Consider the following 20,643-nt stretch of genomic DNA (forward strand, 5'->3'; position numbering starts at 1 on the left):
GCAATCATTAAAACAAAGGCGTTTTTCGTTGCTACGGGATCTTCTCGTGGAATTCCTATCACCATTTTTCTCCTCCAATTGCGAAAACATTCTGTTGACACCGTCCTATAGGGAGAAATGGTCATCACGGTAAAATAAGAGAAATCGGAGCTTGCACAGATAAATTTCAGTGCTCGTTTTTCCCGCGCGATGTTCGAGAGTGGGACGGTTAAGAGACAGCTTTAAGGTGGTTCATTGTACCCTCTGCCAGACAATTTATCCTGAACAGCAGAGTAATCACGTAGATGTGAATGTAGAAGATTTCAGTTAGATTACATCATGGTCAGACAGAGATTCTGAAATCACATACTGGATTGGAAGGCATACCCAGGAGCAGATATAGACTCAGATCACAACATAGTAGTTCAAATGGTTCAAATGGCTCTGAGCACTATGAGACTTAACATATTTGGTCATCAGTCCCCTAGAACGTAGAACTACTTAAACCTAACTAACCTAAGGACATCACACACATCCATGCCCGAGGCAGGATTCGAACCTGCGACCGTAGCAGTCGCGCGGTTCCGGACTGAGCGCCTAGAACCGCTAGACCACCGCGGCCGGCACAACATAGTAGTGATGACCAGTAGGCTGAAGTTTAAAACATTAGTCAGGAAGAATCAACATGCAAAGAAGTGGTATACGGAAGCACTAAGGAATGACGAGATACGCTTGAAGTTCTGTAAGGTTATAGACAGAGCAACAAGGAATAGCTCAGTAGGCAGTAAAGTTGAAGAGGAATGGACATCTCTAAAAACGGCCATCACAGAAGTTGTTTACGAAAACATAGGTTCATAGAAGGCAACTGAGAAGAAAGCATGGCAAACAGAAGAAATTCTTCAGTCGATTGATGAAAGGAGGATGTACAAAGATGCTCGAGGGAACTGAGGAATACAGAAATACAAGTCGCCGAGGAGTTAAATAAATAGGAAACGCAGGGAAGCTAAGACGAAATGGCTACAGGAAAAATGTGAAGACATCGAAAAAGAAATGATTGTCGGAAGGTCAGACTCTTCATACAGGAAAGTCAAAACAAACTTCGGTGACATTAAAAGCAAGGGTGGTAACATTAAGAGTACAACGGGAATTCTACTGATAAATGCCGAGGAAAGGGCGGATAGGTGGGAAGAATACACCGAAAGCCTCTGTGAGGGGGAATATTTGTCTGAGATGACGGAAGAAGAAACAGGAGTCTATTTAGAAGAGATAGAGAATCTAGTATTAGAATCTGAATTTAAAAGAGCTTTGGAGGACTTAAGGTCAAATAAGGCAGAAGGGATAGATAACATTCCACCAGAATTTCTGAAATCATTGGGGGAAGTGGCAACAAACGCCTATGCACGTTGGTGTGTACAATATGAGTCTGGCGACATACCATCTGACTTTCGGAAAATCATCATCTTCACAATTCCGAAGACGGCAAGAGCTGACAACTGCGAGAATTATCACACAATCAGCTTAACAGCCCATGCATCCAAACTGCTTACAAGAATAACATACAGAAGAATAAAAAGAAAATTGAGGACACGCTAGATGACGATCAGTTTTGCTTTAGGATAAGTAAAGGCACGAGAGAGGCAATTCTGACCTTGCGGTTAATAATTGAAGGGAGAATAAAGAAAAATCAAACACGTTCATAGGATTTGTCGATTTGGAGAAAGCTTTCGAAAATGTAAATTAGTGCAAGATGTTTGAAATTCTGAAAAAAAGTAGTGGTAAGCTATAGAGAGAGAAGGGTCACATACAATGTGTACCACAACCAAGACGGAATAATAAGAGTGGACAACCAAGAACGAAGAGAGCTCGTATTAAAAAGGGTGTAATACAGGGAAGTAGCCGTTCCCCCCTACTGTTCTGTCTGTAGATCGAGGAAGCAATGTAGGAACTAAAAGAAAGGTTCAGGAGCCGAATTAAAATTCAAGGTGAAAGGAGATCAATGATACGATTCGCTGATGACATCGCTATCCTGTGTGAAAACGAAGAAGAGTCACATGATCTACTGAACGGAATGAACAGTGTAATGAATACACAGTATGGACTGAGAGTAAATCGAAGAAGATGAAGGTCATGAGAAATACTAATGAGACCAGCGAGAAACTTAACATCAGGATTGATGGTCACGAACTCGATGAAGTTAAGGAATTCTGCTACCTAGGCATTAAAATAACCTATGATGGACGGAGCAAGGTGGGCATCAAAAGCAGGCTAGCTATGGGAAAAAAGGCATTCCTGGACAAGAGAAATCTACTAATATCAAATATCGACCATAATTTGAGGAAGAAATTTCTGAGAATGTACGTCTGGAGTACAGCGTTGTATGGTAGTGAAACGTGGACCGTGGGATAATCGGAACAGAAGAGAAACGAAGCAGGTGAGATGTGGTGTTACAGACGAATGTTGAAAATTAGGTGAACTGATAACGTAAGGAATGAGGAGGTTCTACGGAAAATCAGTGAGAAAAGGAATATGTGGAAAACACTGATAAGCAGAAGGGACAGGATGATCGGACATCTGTTAAGACATGAGGGAATGACTTCCATGGTACTAGAGGGATCTATAGACGGAAAAAACTGTACAGGAAGACAGAGATTGGAATACATCAGCAAATAATTGAGGACGTACGTTGTAAGTGCTACTCTGAGATCTAGAGGTTAGCAAAGGACAGGAATTCGTGGTGGGCTGCATCAAGCCAGTCAAGTGACTAAAGAAAAAAAAAGTGATAAATTCATACCTTTTCATTGCCTCCTAAGCCTCTGTGTCACTCGTAGAAGGTGATTAGGTGGACAAAGAAGTACTACGTATTTGACTGGCTTCTGATGTTCCCTGGGTCTGCTGGTTATTTGAGTGTGAGCAAGTGCTCACCATAGAGAGGGTTAGTCTTGTTCAAAATAGCGTGCAAAACATTGAAAAGATACCGATTGTAGATGACGTCACAGTGGAGGCCAGCAGTTTCAGGCGTCACCAAGAGTTCTGTTTTAGGTCCTGTACCCTTTTCAGAGAATATTAATGATGTGTCATCAGTTTTGTCCTACTGTATAAACCACATGTAGGCCAATGACTTCCATTTGTATCTAACTGCAAAACCGGTAAACCTGTAGACAACTATTGAGAAACTCAACACTAACCTGAGAGCACTATCAAAAGTGACACAGAATACAGGGTTACAGCACAATCTACGCAAAACTCAAGCGCTACTAGTTGGTCATTCTAGGTTCATTAGCCCGAAATATCGGTAATATCTATAATCGTTAACACTAAATGGGACAAATATCCATTTCTCTCCTTCAGTAAAGAATCTAGGAGTAACAATGAATGAAAATATAAATTGCACGTAACTGGACTGTGGAAGAAGGCATCATCATCTCTCCATGCCCTACAAAAACGCGAAAAGCTCTTTCCTCTTGACTTGTAAAAGAAAGCTGATAACAGTGATGTTATCCTGTAAGGTCTTCACAGGAAAGTTCACGGTGCCTGGCACTGCTTAGGAATGCCTGTTCTCGCTCTTTGATCATACTTTACGATCATATGTACAGATATCTTGCCCCCCGTGTCTTCTGGTCGAGTGTCTTCTCTACTTTGTAATCAAAGAACGGGTCCCTCATATCTCTTCTAGACCTTAACGCTCTTATCTGAACAACATGGCAGAAACACCCGTTCTTATCAGAACAAAGTCATGTCTGTCACACTCCATCGTTCAGCCACTTTCTTGAAGTCCTCCTCAGCAGCAGAAACCCGACTGTGGAATAAGCTCCCACGTCATATTAGGGAACTGTATAACATCCTCTTCTTCATATCACAGTTAATGATGTATATACTAAAGCAACGATGAAGATTACCATTGTTCTTGTGCGGACTCGTTACTCTTGTACATCCTTCCTTCAAACCAGATCTTCCTCATTTCGGACATTTCTTAGTCGGTGCTGCCTACTTTCCCCAGAACTCACTATATCAGAAACATCTATTTTGTGCACCTATAAATTGCTTTTATCTCTCCCAGTATCATTATTATTATTTTGCCATTATCATGACTATTGACATTATTATTAGTGGCAACAGCAGCAGCTGCAGTAGTGTAAGTACTGCCTATATTAACTTCATAAGTTCATAGTAGTATTTACTCACATTGTCACTGAAGACACTCGAATCATATTAATTCTACGTTTCATATTAAAATTGTTATTTCTTATGTAAATTGTCATTTCTTATGTTAAAAAAGGTACTGAGTTGGTGAAACCCTGGTTCTATGTGAGAGAGGACGTGATGGCCCTAATCAGACAGATTAAATAAATACATAAATAGATAGATAAATATTTCACTCTTTCGAACTTCGCTTCGACTGTAATACACCTGTCTCCGAGCACCAAGGCTTGTACTTCTCTCCTGATTCTTGATTCATCATACGAAGGTGGTACACCTCCTCCTTCTTCATTCACATCTGTCTCACTGCACAAGAAGCATCTGCAACGCCTGGCCTGTGTCTCAGATGATGGTGCACTTTTGCCGTGCACTTCCACCATCACAGCAACGATTTTTGCAGTCCTGTTCCCTTTCAGATGTCGAAAACGAATCACAGCACAATACTCAAAAAATTGTTGTGTCATACAGTTTTGGCTCCTCTAATGAGCTACTAATGTCCTGTAGCCTGAGGATCGTAATCTGTACCAGGTAACTGCAAGCAAACAAAAAATTGATTACGAATGTTTCCTGTATTAATTAAAAATTTGTTACTCCATGAGTGTAGTACTATGTCTAAACTTCTATGGTGTTTTAAATATGTTTTCCGTTATTTTTTCTCTCTTTACGCAGCTGTAATTTTGTTTTTAGGAATGGTTATGTGATATGTGGCGGCGAGTTTTTCCTTCTGCACTTGTGTAATTCGTTTCCTTTGTGACAATGGGTGTTTCAAGCATCGGTTCAGTGTTGTTTCTTGAATCAATAGTCTCAGAACATTTCTCACATTTGTTCTTTATTATTTGTGATGAGTCATGCCTTTATCGTGAAAGTTTCACGTTGGTTTTGTTGAAGATTCTGTTACATTTGCTGGTTAGCTTCAACTTGCAAGTTGTGATTGGATATTTGGCCACAAAACTGAAAATTTACTCGGCATGTAGGCAATTTAGATCGCAAAAAACTTCACAGGTGTTTGGGACACATAAGGCTGCAGCTATTCCATTTCATTTCTGTTACTATTACTAGCTGATAAACCCGACATTGCCTGGCTATTCATTTTGCCAGTTTCCTATTACAAACGAAAACAAGAACATCAACTGTGTTTGTAGGGCAGTATCGAAAAAAATTCATTTCCATATGTGTAAAATCATGTTTGGTATTATGAAACAGTCGTACAATGAAATGTATGCAATGTTCCAATATACACTATCCAAATGAAGGAACAAGATCCCACACAGTTCCTGCATGCTGGACGCAGCTACTTCGTTTGTTTACATTGCGATATTGTAAACGTCTCTATGGCAACGACTGTTCATAGTTCCTTAGACGGCTTCTGTTTTCACCTAAGGAATAAATGTATTAAAACCTCATGTATGATGCGGCTATTTTATACACATATGAGTGTTTATGACGACATATCTCTTGACCTATGTGTCGTACATTGATTAATTTACATATGTACATCCAGCGGCATATGTGGATACTGTGAGCGAAATATTTTGTTTGTAGACTTAGCAGAAAAGGAGGAATAGATTTTAACGTCAAGCGTGCTGAGGGAGTTTTTCAGGCATCTTTGGGTTCATGACACTGATCAATGTGTCATTCTATGCTATAAATTTGTAGGTACATTCAGCGGCATATGCAGATACTGTCTGCCATATATGTTGAGAATAGCGTTAGTAGAAAATAAGTAATAAATTTAAACGTCATCCACAATGCGGCAATTTTCCATAGATCTCGGTCTTTGTGATGGTTCAAATGACTCTAAGCACTATGGGATTTAACATCTGAGGTCATCAGTCCCCTAGGCTTAGAACTGCTTAAACCTAACTAACCTAAGGACGCCGCACACATCTATCTCTCTCTCTCTCTATCACTGTCCGTCTCTCTGTCTCTCTCTCTCTCTCTTTCTCTGTCTCTCTCCCCCTTTTTGTCTTAGAGTATAAGTAGTTTAATCATGTCAACTCATGAGTGGCGCGGTTTCTTTCCTTTAAATGTATATGATGCCTTTTACGTCATCATTATTATCAGATATTATCATTTTTACTTTGAATAAAATAAAAGGGATGTAGAAAAAAATGGTTCAAATTGCTCTAAGCACTAAGGGACTTAACATCTTAGGTCATCAGTCCCCTTAACTTAGAACTAATTAAACCTAACTATGCTAAGGCCAACGGGCCTGATTCCAACTTCCATTGTCGGTGACGTATCCACGCATTTCAGTATACGAAGCTAAGAGTTCAGTATACATGGATTCAATGTTACTTTATCTACATAATGAAGGTAATGAATGGGTATTGAACTCCTTCATCTGCACTACAAATTCTTTGTTACGTTTGTAGTGAATTCGGTAAAAAGCATATTTATACTATTAAACTGCCGGAATTTTAAATGCTTTCAAAAATTCCTTCTTACCTCTTTCATCCACTATGTCATTACATATCGCCGATTCTGTCTTTCAGCAGTCACTATCTAGAGATGGCTGCAATGAAAACAAAGTTTAACAGCATTTTGATGATTTCTTTAACATCTCAGTGAGCTCTACATCCAACGTATTTCCATTTATGTTATTATTGACTTCATAACTCCGAAGAAGTGGATTAACAATTCCGAAGTAGCTTCATGAGAAAAATACACCTGACTTGTAACAGCAAACGCAATAAGAAATTCTACGACGGAAAAAACAAAACTGATAGGTAATCAACTTTAGAGTACTCCGATGAAAGTGATGGATATACATTTCGATGCGGCCGTAAGAGCTGGGCTGTGCCTCCTGGACTGTGAGGCTACGCTGTGACAATGGCGGGCCAGATGGAGCCCCACTCACCAATGGCAGCTAATTGTTAACAAGCGACTGGTGATTGCGGTAATTGCCTCGTCAGCTGTCCTGCTGAATCACCCAAACCAGATGAAACGCGCCCAATTCTGCAGCTAATATCATTGGAAGCAAATAGGGGTGCTGGCCGAGGGCGCTGTGTCGACGAGAACGTAAGTACCGCTCGTTAGGATGTGTCGCGGTGACTTTCTGTTTATCGCGTTACGACCTCTGCTTAACACGCTGCGTCCTTTCCGATTGTTCACAGTCCGCCGTTACTCCACTAGTACCTGCTGAATTACGCTTGCAACAGGTTTTTGCATCACGTCGAAAGTGGAGCTTCAAACATCATCCACATCTTCCAGTTGTAGTAAGTAAGCGCATGTTCAAGAGAAGATATCAGAAGATACGACGGTTTTCACGTGTAAATGAGTCATCCGTTACACTTACAGTGCAACATTCCCAGGCGAAACTTCGCTGGTGAGTAGAGAGGTCAAAATAATGCAATAACTTTTCTGTTTCGCCCAATTTCGCTTCTACAGGGTAAAACACACTGCAAAAGGTAATTTCGCATATTGGGTTTAGGGAATATCTTCGAAAATATTACACTTAAGAAATATGTTTCATGTAAAAGTTCAAATGTAATTAACGTCCTTGAAAACTGTATAATTATTTGGGGAACTAATTTCAAATTTTCAGTTATACCCGTCCACCATTATTTAATTTTGAAAAGTGAAAACTTTTGTTACAGCATAAATTATAGAAGCTTTCGCGCCACATCCAACTATGCGAAATAAAGCAGGTTTCTGTAATACCAATTTTGGAAAACAAGCAGTAGAAAATGTGCTGTCAGAGAACTTTCTACATAATATAAATATCTAAGCATTCGTTAAATTCTAATTCCTTATTTTACTACTTTTTGTTTGTAGTTTTCATTTGTTATTTTATATTTAAAATTGATATCTTTTTAATATTTCATATATATATGACACAAAATCATTATAATAATTATTATCTCTAAACAAATGCTTAAAACGTAACGTTTTCACACCATGCGCATAAATTTAACGACATTTCTTCATGTAATGCACTCCATGGACCTCAGAATATAAAACTAAATTCAGCAGCATTTCAAATTGTGATGAGTGATCCTCGAGAAATCTTTATCTAACTGACGTGGCGAAACCAGGGTGAAACACGTCAAGACGTCGTGGTGTTGAGCGGCCACTTCGCGGTACAGATGTCGAATGTCTCAGACTTGGCAGATTGGTAAAACGTGACAGGCGGCAGATTGTGGTGGAACTAACATCAGAGTTTAATGCTGGGCAAGTCGTAGGTGTGTGTGAACATACTGTGCACCGAAATCACCCTAAAGATGAGCCTCCACAACAGAAGATCTGTGTTATGCCTATGTTTACACCACGACGTCGCCCACTACAACTGAAATGGGCACGTGACCATCGGCACTAGACGTTGGAGCAATGACAGAGCGTTGCGTGGTCTGAGGAATCCCTACACCTTCTTCATCAGGTTGACGGGAGATGTAGAATCCGTCGTCTTCCAGGGCGCAGCTCCTTGACACCTTTACTGTGGGACGGAGACAAGCTGTCGATGGCTCCATTATGATCGGGGAAAGATTCACGTTGGGGTCCATGGGTCAAGTGGAGCTAGTGTAAGGGTCCATGATAACCAAGGAGTATCTTACGGTGGTTGCAGACGACCTACACACCTTTATGACGATCTTGTTTCTCTACCGTAGTGGCCTATCTCAATAAAATAATGTGTCATGTCATAAGGCCAGCAGTGTGATGGAGTGGTTCGAGGAGCACAATGGATTGTTCCAATTGAAGTGCTGGGTCCCCAACGTGCACGATCCGTACCCGATTTAACACATCTGGGAAATCACCGAACGAGGCGTCAGAACTCATCATCCGGCTCCCCGAAATTTACAGGAATTAGGTGACTTGTCTGTCCACACGTGGTGCCAACTCCCTCCAGAAACCTACCGAGGCCTCATTACTTCCCTTCTACAGTACGTCGTCGCTGTTATCAGTGCCCAATGTGGACATACCTTATGGCGGATCAGTGAAAAATGGCTCATGCCTCACCCGAACGGCACCTAAAACTTTCTTTTCTCTAAGTGCATGGCCCTCTGGAACTCCAAGTTCTGTCAATTTCATTTATGATCAAGCCCTGCATGTACCACAAACTTGAACGAAATAGGTCATGAGGAGTAACCGCGTTTCCTTTGGAAGTGTGGTTGTACGAAGATTTGTAAATGGTGCTTCATCTGCAAACAAAATATGGAAAAAAATTACGCATCACTTTTCAGTTACTCCCAACCACGCCTAACTGCCTGGCAGATGGTTCATCAAACCATCTTGACACTAATTCTCTGTTATTACACTCTCGAACAGCGCGCAGAAGAAAAGAACACCTATATCTTTCCGTGTGGGCTCTGGTTCACCTTATTTTATATTTATGATGTTGTCCCATGCGGAGGAGAAAGTTGGTGATGAAAATTTCTTGAGAATCTCCCGCAGCAAAGAAAAACGCCCTTGTTTTAACGATGGCCACCCCAAATTCTGTATCATGCCAATGACACTCTCTCCCCTATGTTTCGATAGTACAACCACGCTGTACCGCTTTGAACTTTCTCGATGTACTCCGTTAATTCTGTCAAGTAAGAATGTCACACTTCGCAGCAGTACCCCAGAGAGGACGACAAAGCGTAGTGTTGGCAATCTTTTTAGTATAACTGTTGCATCCTCTAAGTGTGTTGCCAATAAAACTAAGTCTTTGGTTCGACTTCCTCACAACACTTTCTATGTATTCTTTCCAATTTAATCTGTTCGTAATTACAATGTCGAGGCATTTAATTGAATTTACGACCTTCAGATTTGATTGATTTCTCGTGTACCGGTAACCGAAGTTTAATGGATTCATTTTAGCACTCATGTGGACACCTTATATTTTTAATTATTAAGGGTCAATAGCAAATTTACGCATCATAAATCGTTTTGCAATGTGTCTTAATCTTCTGGCGATATTACTAGATGTTAAATGACAGCATCATCTGCAAAGAACCCAAGACGGCTGTTCAGTTTGTCTCTCAAATCTTTCATAATGGTAAGGAACGGAAGAGGGCCTGTAACATTACCTTGTGGAACGTCAAAAGTCAGTTACGTTTTACTCGATAACTTTCATCAACATCAGCGCTTTGTATTAGCGCTTGGAGCTCTGGTACTTTCCCAACGCAGCTGTCCTGATAGGAAATCATGAATCCAGTCGCAGAACTGAGGCGGTATTCCATAAGCATGCATTTCGGTTACAAGCCGATTGCGAGGTACGGTTTCAAAAGCCGTCTGGAAATCTAGAAATTCGGAATCAATTTCAACTCCCTTGTCGATAGCACACAACACTTCGTCTTAGTGAAGAGCTAGTTGTGTTTCACACGAATCATGTTTTCTAAATCCGTGTTGCCTATGTGTCAGTAGACTGTTCTCTTCGAGATAATACACAATGATCGAACACGGTCTATGTTCAAAAATCCTGCTGCATATCGACATTAATGATATAGGCCTGTAATTTAGTGGGTTACTTATATAACCCTTCTTGAATATTGGTGTGACCTGTGCAACTTTCCAGTCTTTGGGCAAGGATCTTTTGTCGAGCCAGAGGTTGTATATGAGAGTTAAGTATGTAGCTAATGCTTGGAAATACACTGAAAGGAACCTAATAGGTAAAAAATCAGCATCGGAAGACTTGATTTTGTTAGATGGTTTAAGTTGCTTCCCTACTCCAGCAATGTCTACTTCTAAGTTACTCATATTGACAGCTGTTCTTGATTCGATTTCTGGAATACTTAATTCGTCTCCTTTGGGGAAGGAATTTCGGATGGCTGTGATTAGTAATTCTGCCTTAGCAGCACTGTCATCGATAGTACTTCCACTGCTATCGCCCAGAGTGATTGTTCCTTACTGTTAGTATACATACGATCAGAATCTCTTTGGGTTTTCTGACAGGTTTCGAGACAAAATTTCGTTGTTGAAACTATTACAGACGTCTCTCATTGAAGTACGATCTAAATTTCCAGTTTCTATAAAAAATCGCGAAAACTTGCGATTTTGAGTTCGTTTAAATTTGCTTGCTTTGGAATCAGTTCCATCTTTTGTTAATTTATTTGGTATAACTCTCTCATTTGCTGTATATACTATTTCTCTAAATTAAAACCACATCTGGTCTACACTTACATTGTTAATTTGGAAGGGGTGGACATTATCTCTTAGAAAGGCATCTAGCGAAATTTGGTCTACTTTTTTTGAATAGACATATTTTTTTTTATTTTTGGTGGATCTGGGAGCTACGATATTCAGTCTCGCTACAATAAACCTGACTTCACTAATGCCTGTATTCATTTTGATGCTCGTTACTAACTCAGCATTATTAGTTGCTGAGTTAAAATGTGTTTTCCAACTTTTTACCTTTCTAGTGGGCTCATGAAGTAACTGCTTGAAATAATTTTCAGAGAATACGTTTAGCAAACTTCCCGATGATTGTTAATGCGTACCTGCATATTTAAGCATGTATTTCTGCCAACAAATCGAAGGTAAATTGAAGTCACCATCAACAATAATTATATGAGCCGGTTATGTGTTTCAAATGACACTCAAGTTTTCTTTGAAGCTTTCAACAATTGTCACCTGCGTTGGGATTTCTTTAAAAGAATCCATTTATTATTTTATTCCAGTAGCCAAGAATTACCTCTACCAGTAATAACTCACAGGAACGGTATTTAGCCTATTGTTTCTGATCACCGCTAGACCCTTCCCAAAAATTTCAGCTGAAATGATCACCGTCGTTATCAAGCTGTCAGTGCCTATAACGATTTGAGCAACAGTGCTTTGCATTAGCGTTTGGAGCTCTGGCACTTTCCCAACACAGCTACAACATTTTATAACTGTTATATTGGATGGTTCGTAAATCTATGTTCTTCCTGTGATCGACCTGCACCATTTGTGTTGCTCCAACTCCCTCTAACCTAAAGACGACGTTCATTACAAATGCAAGCTACCATCTTTTTCGGTTATCATTTACCCAGTAAAGGCCTGTACAGCCTCTCGAGCAAATAGTTACATTGCAACTATGGGAAAAATGTGTCTGTTGGGTTTCAATTGCACACGTATTTACTCGACGTGTTCCCGAGTTGCGTGCTTGACTACATTTGATATTATGGGGAAGACCTTTCCTCCAGATGGCGTGACAGTAGTTTTCTGTGCTGTTCTCTTGTTATTGTTTTATCAAGTAGCACACATGTATCAGTGAAGTCCTGTACGATGGCTTTTTCCAGTGCCTTAGAAAGATATATAAAGCTCTATTCAAAAAAGATAACTCGGCAGCTAAAAGCGGTAAAACTACTTAGTTCCCATAGAAAATTCGGAAAGTATTTGGTTCTCGTTCGTGATGTTTCGGGGTAGCCTGTCGTAGCAGAGTCCCCATGTATGTAGAATTTAGCAGTTTAACAATACCTTAGGTGTGGATATAAATTTTCACTAAAACTAAATATAGAATATTTTCTTTTTAATGTACTTGTGTTGGGGTTAATATCCACCACCCGAATTTTTATTCTTCTCTCAAAACTAAGGTGCTTTTCTGAGTCACATCGTGTAATTTCTGAAGATTTAAATGTATTGCAGTTGAACAGAAATCTAGATAGATCAACCCTGTTGAAATGTATGCCGAATTTCACATTGCCGGTGTCACTCGTTAAATACTTGATGTTGTATCGTTGTAAATTTGTAAATGAATCTTGGCTATACAGTGAAGAATTAGGAGTGTATGTACTAACATATGAAGAACGTAGGCACAGTAGCAAAACTTAAAAGACATTCAATAAAAGTCGCCTTCCCAGTTATTCGTTTTTATGATATATCTATGCAGACTGAATTGGCGACTGAAAATTTATACCAAGGCCGGTATTCAAACACAGGTCTCCAGGTCACTATGCAGATGCGTTAGCCAGTATTAACCAGTATACCACCCTGGCACAAGAGCTCTGCACACCTGCACGGACTACACTGTCATGCCTACCTCCTCAGTCCAAATTCATTATTATCCGAGTTGTTTAACACTAAGAGTGTGTAAATGCATTATGTACCTGCGTTCTCGATGGCTAAGCGTACTGCAGTCATTGGCTGGTGAAGTGTGTGTGTAGTCACTACATTTTTTTAAGTATCGTTGGCTGACTAGTCGGAAGTCCACGCTCCATAGCTTTCTCAAAGAGCTCACCATTGAACGCTAGACAAAGGCAATCGGTATTCTGCTACTTTCTTTGTGTTCTGGATCTTCACGCTGGTCATGGCTGGCCTGTGGGTGGTGTGTGCTGAGCGGAGATTACATTCTGATGATCATTCCCACCCTATAATAATGCTAAAATGTGTGTGAATTCCTAAGGGACCAAACTGCTGAGGTCATCGGTCCCTAGACTTACACACTACGTAAACTGTACTTATGTTAACAACAACACACACACACCCATGCCCGAGGGAGGAATCGGAGTTCCAGCAGGACGAGCCGTGTAAACCCTGACATGGCGCCGCAGATCGCGCTGCCACTCCACGCTGCACATTACAAAATGTAAGCATTATGGTGTGGTCGTGGCAAAGCCAAAGTGTGGAGTAATATTCTCGTTCGCAACACTTCCAGGCTATAGGTAGACCTTCACTGTGTGTCCAACCTTAACTCTTGTTTAGGAAAGAGACACCTTTTTCCATTCTCACAGAACAGTACCGTTATTTCAGTTGGCCATCCGTGATCAATGAGATTATAGCATTTGTTAGCTTCCCATTGTTTTAGTATTCCTCCGAGTATTCCAGAGTGTATGGAGTTTTATTTTGTTCTGAGTGTCTTGTATCATGGAATAGTAGAGCACGTCGTCCATGATAAGACATATGTGATTTTGTTTGTCAGTGCATGTTCAGTTATTCAGGAATTTCAATAAAAGTTTTTCATTAATTTTCATACCATAGTAATTCATGAAGTTAGCACGATTTTTTAACTATTCACTTGTGCTCTCATGTTTTACTTGAGAAAGTATGGCATCTGAGAATAAGTTATTACATGCATACTGACATCAGCGGAATTATTAGTCAAAAAGTACTGTCACCAGGCTGATATATTTTCGTTTCCTTGTATGACTTCAGGAAAGTCGGTGTTGACAAAACTTTTGGTCTTCATTCCGATCCATACTACGTTCGAAGTGAATGTTAAGTTTAATGCTGTTTTTGTGGATAGGCATTAGGTTTCCAATGTGAGATTGCACGTTCTTACTGCACGTGATGTTCCTATGAGGGAGACCATACTTACACTCCTGAATATACCAGTAAGCTGTAAGACGTATTGTGATGTCCGATTCATTCCAATATTCTTTCCATGTCCCCGTTGTTTTCTCTATTGAGCAATGAAACTGTCTCCTACTTTTGAACATTTCACTTAAATGGTGGTCAGTTAGTGTTCACACTTATCCTTGAGTTAAAAGTTTGATTAAAACGGGAGATATTTTAGGGAATTTTACTGATTTCACATATCTTACGTTCTCAATTTACTTCAAGAAAAAGGCATAATAGCCAGTTAGATTCATTTTAATCTCTATTCAGAATGAGAATGCCACACTATTTCAACAACAGTTTAAGAACTATTTTTTGAGCTTAACAAGATTATTGTAACGCACTGTTCAGTAGTTTATAAGGTCACAGTTACTATCCAGCAAATAAAATTGCATAATTAATTTCTTTAGCATATCTGAGGCTGAATGTAAGACCTGTGCTGTATGTAAGACTCTTAGAAAAGAAGGAAACTTAGAGTTGTTACGGAACAGAATAAGAAGAGGAGGAAATTATTAATTTTTAATAAAAATCTTTCACATTGCAATAGGCAATATCAAGTTAAGGGACATGCAGAGGCTGAAGCAAGAAGTTGCCAGTATATCACAAATCGGTCATATCTGCAACAAATTGCAACACCATCCACTGAATGAGCATCTATATTCAGCAGGAAGAAGACTATGACATAAAAGCAGGGGAAGTGAGAATAGCATATTCGTTAGCTTGTAAAACGTGATGCACGAAACTCTATCTCTTTTGCAAGAACACTTAGTGAGAGTTTGATACAGCAATTAACAGGTTCTTAAATGAACAGGACAGAATAAAGAGGACGAATACGATCATAGAAAACTTGGCCTCATATCATAACCCCACTCTAGCTCCCTTTAAATACTCCTGAGTTCCTCCTCTCATCAGTTGAGCATCAGGATCAATGGCATCCACAGTAAAAACAATAGATTCTATGATTATGATACTGTACTGAATCTATGTCCTAGGTACCACATAAGTCTATGAACTAGTCAAAAATATACTGGACATGATGGTCTTCACTTGATAAACTTCACACTGCTTGCCACTACCGTCTACTAATGGAGAAATTGTCTCCCAAGTACATCACGGAGCGCTGACATCATTGAGCTTCACACGGAAGCCAGCTACCAGATCTTTTGGGGTCCTCATTCCTGTTCAACAACAATGTTCCTCCATGTGCTAAAACCTATGAAACTAGTAGAGCGAAGTTCACCTGACTACATGATACCAATACCATGTACAATGCTGATGTGTCATGGTAGAGTCTGGAGTAGAACGGAGAAAACTCCAGCAGCCCTGCAAGATCAAACTTACGCCAGCTGGCTACCAGCTGCACCACAGAGGTTGCTGAAGCTGGGATAGCTAAACAGCTGTCACATACAATCCAACACTTAGCTGAATGAAGAATCAGCTCAGATAGTAGTGAAAGAGTGACAAACTGTGGTAGTAGTAGTAGTAACCATAGCTTTATTCATCCACAGATCTCATTTTACAGGGATAAAGGACATGTCAAAGTATTTACAAGTTTAGACCAATTTAAAATTAGCTAATTCGTATACACATACATTTAAAGACTTCTAGTTATAAATAATCATTACATTTACTCCTGGTATACAATACTTGTTTTACAAATAACTTATTAAATAATGTAATGCCACACAATTCACTTGGATCTCATTATCAGTCACTGCACACATTATACAAACATTATTTCATAACACTTCACTTACTACACACACACACACACACACACACACACACACACACAAACACACACTGGTGGTCTCTGAGCGATTTTCTGATTTTCTGTACCACAACTTCCCATTTGCTATCTGGAGACACTGAGTCAGCATCCCTCTATAATGAGCGAGATGTTGAGCTCAGAAAGAGGAAGCGGTGCTAGTACTGTGCAAAGCATAGCTTGGGGGTAAGTTTATGTAGAAAAGGAAAAAAGAAGAAAAAACATAATCTGAAGGTGTTAAGTGGAATTCTGGATGTTTTATTCTCGTTATTATTATTATTATTATCATTATTATTATTATTACTTATTTGTATAATACTTTTTTTTTACCAAAACCCTACTCTGTTTTATCTAGGTAATCCTTCAATGCATAAAATGTATTGCATGACAGGTACTTTTTAGCTGCCTTCTTAAATAAGTGTATATTTGCTATTGCTTTTATCTCTTTTGGTAATTTATTGTACAGTTTGATTCCTTGCTGGAGAGTGCTGATTAGAGTTTTATGTTTATTTTTTCTTGGGAAATGTAAGTTCAGTCTAGCTCTTGTTCCATTGTCATGGACACAACTGTTTTTGCAGTAAATATATATGTTATTTTTCATGTGTACAATTGGCTGGTAAATGTATTTACATGGAGCAGTTAAAATCCCCAGTGTTTTGAACAGATATCAACAATGAGCTTGACTACCGTTTTTGGTTACGATTCTTATGGCTGTTTCCTGGAGTTTGAAAATTGTGTTCATATTTTGTGCATTTGTTCCCCAAAGAAGAACGCTATAGCTATGAACTGAGTGTACATATGAACATGTTACATACTGATGATAGGATTGTAAGGGCATAACATGTTCATGACATATTGTTTGCAAGTACCTTTGTGTGTTCACACCACTTCAACTGAAAATCAATATTCATTCCTAGAAATCTGGCATTTTTTACACATTTTATAGAGGTGCCTTCTACATTGAATTTAACAATGTAATTTTCCATCTTCTAACTGAAGTTCATGACATTTGTTTTCTTTATACTCAGTGTCAGTTTATTTCTTATTGACCAGTTGCACACTTCCTTGAGAGCTTCTTTTGCTTTCTCTGCCAAGAATTCTCTTATTTTATCAGTTACTATAATATTGCTGTCATCAGCAAAGATAATTTTTTCATCATGAGTAACACTACTGGGAAAGTCATTGATGTATATCAGGAATAGTATTGGCCCTAATACACTACCATGCAGACCACCATATTAATGTATTTTGGTTCTGGTAAGGGTTTTACTAAATGTTTAGATCGATTTGAAGTATGTGTTAACACTACTCTTTGTACCCTACCTGATAGATATGATCGAAACAAGTCAGTAGCTAGAATCTCGAGGTCAACTGTATCAAACACCTTAGAAAGATCAAAAAGTATGCCCGTGACCAGCTCATCTTTGTCAAGAGCATCATGTACAATCTTTGTGAACTGTACTATGGCTGACCATATTTTTGCCACTTCAGAAAACAAACTGTGATGCAGTTAAGAGATTGGATTTATTTAGGTAATTCATCAATCTGCCTTTCATAATATTTTCTATTAGTTTTGAGAGTGATGACAGCAGGGAAATGGGCCAGTAATTTTCTATGTCTTCTTCATTACCTTTCTTAAGCAAAGGTGCAACTCTTGCCTGTTTTAAGTGCTCTGGAAATGTCCCTGATGTGAAGGATTCATTTATTATGGTTATTAAGGGGCCTTGTATAATCTCTATGCATTGTTTCAGTACAGACACTGGTACTTGATCTAAGCCTAATGACTTTTTATTTTTTAGATTTTGAACATATCTATTGACTTTATTCTCTGTGGTTGGAAGTAACATCACTGTATTTAGTACAACATTATTTACAGGTGTTACATAATTTGTTTTATGAAATGTTTGCTGTAACTTATCTACAATACTTGAAAAATGCTCATTTACATAGTTTGCTAAGTGTTGTGGATCATTTATTACACAATCCCCCTCCTGTAGCAGTATGTTATTCTGTGTTTGTTTGCCTCTCTGTGTTTGCTTTTTTATAACATCTCAGACTGTTCTGCCTTTATTCTTTGCATTTTATATTATTTTGTCATTAAATGACTTTCTTGCAGTAGTCAGCACATTTCTATAAATCTTTTATTATCTGTGCTAGAAATTTAAGAATTCTGGATCATTGCAACTCTTTTGCATGGAACTGAGGTGTCTAAGTGTTTGGGAGGACTTCTTAATATCTGCTGTCATCCATCTGTTTTTGTGAAATGTTGATACAGACATGTATACCTTTGGAAATGCCTTTTCAAAGTTCAATTTAAATAATGTGGAGAATTTAGAGATTTTCATATTCACATTGGTTTCTTTGTACACTGCATCCCACCTTTGTTTTGCTAGTTCCTTTGAAAAATCTTTTATTTTGATTTCTGATAAATGTCGTTTGTAGGCTTGTAGTTAAGGAAATGATTCGATGCCTGATTTGATTGATGTTACTTGACAGATACGGTCTGATAGTCCGAAATCTTTCGCAGCTACATCACTTTTTTTTGTCCATAGTTGTGGCCACATTGTCAATTAGTGGTGCAGTCATTGTAGCAACCGTTGTTGCACTATTGACTGATAGGGACGTGCCTAAACTTTGAAGGTTATTTATGAGGGTGCTGCTGGATTCATTTATAATATTAGTGTTGATGTTAATGTCCCACACAGAATTATGTTGCCCATTGTACTTGAGACTATATCTAGAACTTCCGTTAATTTATTAAAAAAAAGTGTCTTCACAATCACTGGGAGATCTATACACACGTAAAATGATTAATTTCTGGGCGATATCAAGCACTGTTAATTCAGTAGGTGATATTCAATGTGTTTGTCTTCACTTGCTGTACTGAGGTCATGTCTTGATTTGAATTGTGTTCCTTTTCTGATATAAATGCATGATCCTCCAGCCCTTGAAGCAGTTCTGCAGTAAGAGTTCGTCCTTTCATACGATGATTACTCTACATGTTGGCTTTCTCTACACCAGTGCTCAGTAATATAAACTACTGTGCAGTTCAAAGACTGGAGCTGAACTTCTAATAGTTGTATTTTGTTTTTTATTGATTGCATGTTTTGATGGAGGATTGTTAAGTATGTGAAATGCCCCATGTTACTCGTTCCAATTGTTTGTTTTTCTTTGTTACATCTGGTATGTGTGACATATGGAGTGTAAACACAGTGAATAAATAACTGAACTTAAATAATGTTTTACTAGCGTCAAAGATGCTTCACAGATGTCCAGCAGCTATCCTGACCACACAAAGGGGTAACTCCACTCGAATCCCCCGTTGAGGATAACGTCCAGTCGTCAATGAAGTCACAAGAGACAGAGCACACATTCGGAATAAGGGAGAGTGGGGAAGGAAATCGGCTGCTTCCTTTCAAAGAACCCTCCCAGAATATGAGATTGTAGGCAGAGATATAATCCCCCAACTTCCCTTTGCTCCCTGTCAAAACACAGCAACCCAAAACTACAGTTGTACTTCCAGAGAAGCACCAGTGTCTGGTATGGTTATGTCGAATAGCCTTGATTCTAGGGCCTTAATATTTATATTTGGACATACAGACCAGTGCCAATAAATGTCATGTCGAGACAGCTTTAACTGAGTGAAATGCTAATGTGAAGTTGCCTTTCCTTCTGAAGAAGACGGATTTAGATCCTTCGAAACCGTGCTCAAGGTCATTTGAAAACCACCATTCTTTCCAGCTGGTTGGCCGTCCTTCATTCCTGCTGTCCTGTAGATGTTGCTGTAGTGTAGCCATGCTCAAAACACGAAAAAATAACCTACAATGTGGTAAATGTGTGAAACAAACTTTTTTCTTAAATGAAAAAAAAATTATATTGATCAAGAATGTTATTCAGCCGCTGGAAATGAAAATCTATTTGGTTCTTTAACTGACTCTTGACATTTCAGAACCAAATAATCGTTTGTAATGAATATTCGCATATTTGTGTGATCGTAGTGCAATTTTCTCATTGACATTTTCATTTGTTTCTGCATATGGTACTGAAGAAAGTACACTACAAGTTAGATTCGAATCGCCGAGCTTATAACTACAATCCAATTGCACAATGCGCTTTTTTCTGTATCTTATTAGTATGATTTTTTTTACATTTATACATATTAAATCGAAATGAGCTTACAAGTGAAATAAATTACAAAATTCACAACATAATACGTCTGGGAAAGAACCCATGACTTTATGCTTGCGAAGCAGGCACTGTCTCGCATCTTTTCCACTGTAAGATATTAGTGGACGTATTGACAAATGCGTCGCACTGCTTAAGGAAATTCGTATCCGGGCATTGACCATAGAATCATGTATGAACATCGAGAATGTCGTTAGATTTCTGTTTGGAAACCGGTGCTGCGGCGGAGAGACCGCTTCTAGGTTTTTCTCCCTGCTTCATTGTAACGTTCAGCCTCTAAA

This window comes from Schistocerca nitens, chromosome 8 (genome assembly GCF_023898315.1).
Source record: "Schistocerca nitens isolate TAMUIC-IGC-003100 chromosome 8, iqSchNite1.1, whole genome shotgun sequence".
Taxonomy (NCBI): Eukaryota; Metazoa; Arthropoda; class Insecta; order Orthoptera; family Acrididae; genus Schistocerca; species Schistocerca nitens.